Source organism: Anopheles bellator, unplaced genomic scaffold (assembly GCF_943735745.2).
Source record: "Anopheles bellator unplaced genomic scaffold, idAnoBellAS_SP24_06.2 scaffold00938_ctg1, whole genome shotgun sequence".
NCBI lineage: Eukaryota > Metazoa > Arthropoda > Insecta > Diptera > Culicidae > Anopheles > Anopheles bellator.
This window is the reverse complement of record NW_026685062.1, coordinates 1-2,785: the sequence shown is the minus strand read 5'-3', so window position 1 is coordinate 2,785 and position 2,785 is coordinate 1. Positions and strand designations below refer to the sequence as shown.

Genomic DNA, 2,785 nt, shown 5'->3' with positions numbered 1-2,785 from the left:
CATCCCGACGACGTCCCAAAAACGGCCATTATAACACCGTTTGGCCTATTCGAGTTTCAGTTCATGACGTTCGGCCTTAGGAACGCGGCGCAAACGTTCCAAAGGCTAATTCACGAGGTGGTGCGTGGACTCGAGTTCGTGTTCGTTTACATAGACGACATTTTTGTCGCGTCAACCACTATGAGCGAGCATCGCGATCACCTGCAACAACTTTTCCAACGACTGGAAAAACACGGCTTGCAGGTTAACCCGGCAAAAACCGAGCTAGGTAAAGAGAAGATCTCATTCCTGGGCCACCTTGTGGACGACCAGGGAATCCGACCGTTGCCTGAGCGGGTGGAGGCGATCCAGAGATGCCACCCCCCTTCGACCATTAAAGAGCTAAAGAGTTTCCTCGCGACGTTAAACTTTTACCGGCGTTTCCTTCCCCATGCGTTAAAGGCACAGAACCCCCTCCTGGAGATGATCCCCGGAAACACGCGAAACGACAAGGCGCCGCTGCAGTGGACAACAGAACGCTCAGCAGCATTCAGCGCCTGCAAGGACCAGTTGGCGAACGCCGCTCTACTCGCACACCCGGTGGCTTCGGCAGAGCTTTAACTGTGGGTGGATGCATCGGATACCGCCGCCGGTGCGGCCCTGCATCAAGTAATCGACAACGAACTCCAGCCACTAGGGTTCTTTTCAAAAAAGTTCGACGCGACGCAGCGCCGGTGCAGCACGTACGATCGAGAACTCACCGCGGTGTATATGGCGGTCCGACATTTTCGCCATTGGCTAGAAGGACGATCCAGCCATATATACACCGACCACAAACCAATAACGTTCGCCTTCAGACAGAACCCGGACAAAGCATCACCACGCCAAGCACGCCAGCTGGACTACATTGGTCAGCACACCACAGATGTGCGACACGTTCAGGGAGCAGACAACGTGACAGCAGATCTGCTCTCCCGGATCAACGCACTGGAACCAACACCAATCATCGACTTCGCCGCCCTCGCGAACGACCAGTCCAAGGACGAGGAGTTAGCCCGGGTTCTGAGGGGGAGTACAAAACCAGCCTGATTTTAAAAGCGCTTACCATTGCAGGCAGCGAACATCCTCTCTTCTGCGACGAGCAAAACGACAAACTCCGCCCGTTTGTAACTAAGGCTTTCAGGAAACACTTCTTGGAAGCCACGCACGGCCTGCATCACCCGAGTGTCCGATCAACAATCCGACTGATGACAACGCGATTCGTTTGGCCGAACATCCGCCAGGACTCCGCCCGCTACGCGCGGGAATGCATCCAGTGCCAAAGGTCTAAGGTCACAAGGCACGCGAAGTCGCCGCTGCAGCATTACCCCTTGGCGACAGGACGATTTCGCCACATTAACATCGACCTTGTGACGCAGCCACTGAGACCAAGTGCTCTCGGTAGAGTGTTTAGATAAAATCGCGACAACGGATAAAAGCTGACACCCAAACGTTCGATGAATCCTAAACCTATACCGGATATCAATTCTCTACCGTTCAATTCTATCAATTCTCTAACGTTTGATGATTGTATAACATCGGGCAATGGTCGAAATAGACGTGTTTCGTCTAGGCACGCTCTCTTCGTCGGGGCATTCGAAAAGTAAAAGAATAAACGTTGGTTTCTATAAAACATTCTGAATCGGAATATAACTATCTGACTTGTTTGAAGATGTTGAAATCGGAATGCATCGGCCAATGCATGTAAAATAACGCTAAGAACCTGATGCCCCAACGTGTTTACGTTGTGTCCCAAGGAATGTAACAGATATTCTAAAATCTCAAATCTTTTAGTTATGATCGCCTAATGAAAATTAGAACATTATATACTTTTGTAAGTTCTTCTCTCACTCAAATAATTTATGTTGTGCAGGAAAATTGATTTGTTGGCATAAATTTTTTAAATTAATTCAGATATTCAACTCCATCGCCAGATTACCCAGAATTTTTTACCATAGATAAACGCATTCCTGCTTTCTAAACTGTATGCTACACTAATCCTACCTTGCACACTTTCTTCATAAAGATGATACTGCTGCAGTATTTGGTGGACATTTTTAATCAATCTTCCGCTTCCCTGGAACAGATTAAAGAAAACCACCATTCATTTAGAACGATCACGATCCGCTACAAGTGGGCTGTTTATAGACGTTCGAAAAGTTCTTACCTTGATGTAAATTTATCAGCAGGTTTGCTAACTGTTCTCTAATACAATGACAATATCAAGTGCCAATTACAGACGATTCGTGCTTTATTTTCCTAAAACAAAGCAAAGTTTGTTACTTAATTATGTATCGTTGCGGTGTAGATATCGTGGTTTTTACGATATCGACATGTTTTCACAACGACAACAATCAGTTAGTTTGCTTACCTTAAAAGTATGATATTCCAATCGCTGCAACACGTATTCCATTCCATTTCCGACGAATGTAACATTAAGATGGCTGGTTGCGACTGCTGCGTCACAAAATGACTTCCACAAACCGTCCACAGCAGGAGTATTGGAGTGCAGACATATTATACACTGATTTATTATCTACAAATTAGACCTTTTCCCCAGAAGAACAATCATGACTGTGATTACTGCTCGAAATGATGTTGTCGAAAAACTTACCGGCGAAACGATTGAATGGCACAAAATACGTAACACTTCGCGGGCTGTTAGGCCAACTTGTAAGGCATCGTTGTGTCAAAGTACCCTTTACATGACGATAGAAAATTGATATCAGTGTACCCTGAGCTTTAATTTATCATCGTTAATCACGTA

The 2,785-nt window shown here is 46.3% G+C and overlaps 1 long non-coding RNA gene across 1 annotated transcript; it reads right to left on the bottom strand.

Moving 5' to 3' along the window:
* Positions 1 to 1,911: 1,911 nt before the first annotated feature.
* Positions 1,912 to 2,507, bottom strand: LOC131214445 (uncharacterized). The gene is made up of 3 exons (XR_009157030.1): positions 2,390 to 2,507; positions 2,186 to 2,277; positions 1,912 to 2,095 (listed from the first exon to the last, which is right to left on the bottom strand). It is a non-coding gene; the product is annotated as an uncharacterized LOC131214445 (long non-coding RNA).
* Positions 2,508 to 2,785: the final 278 nt, after the last annotated feature.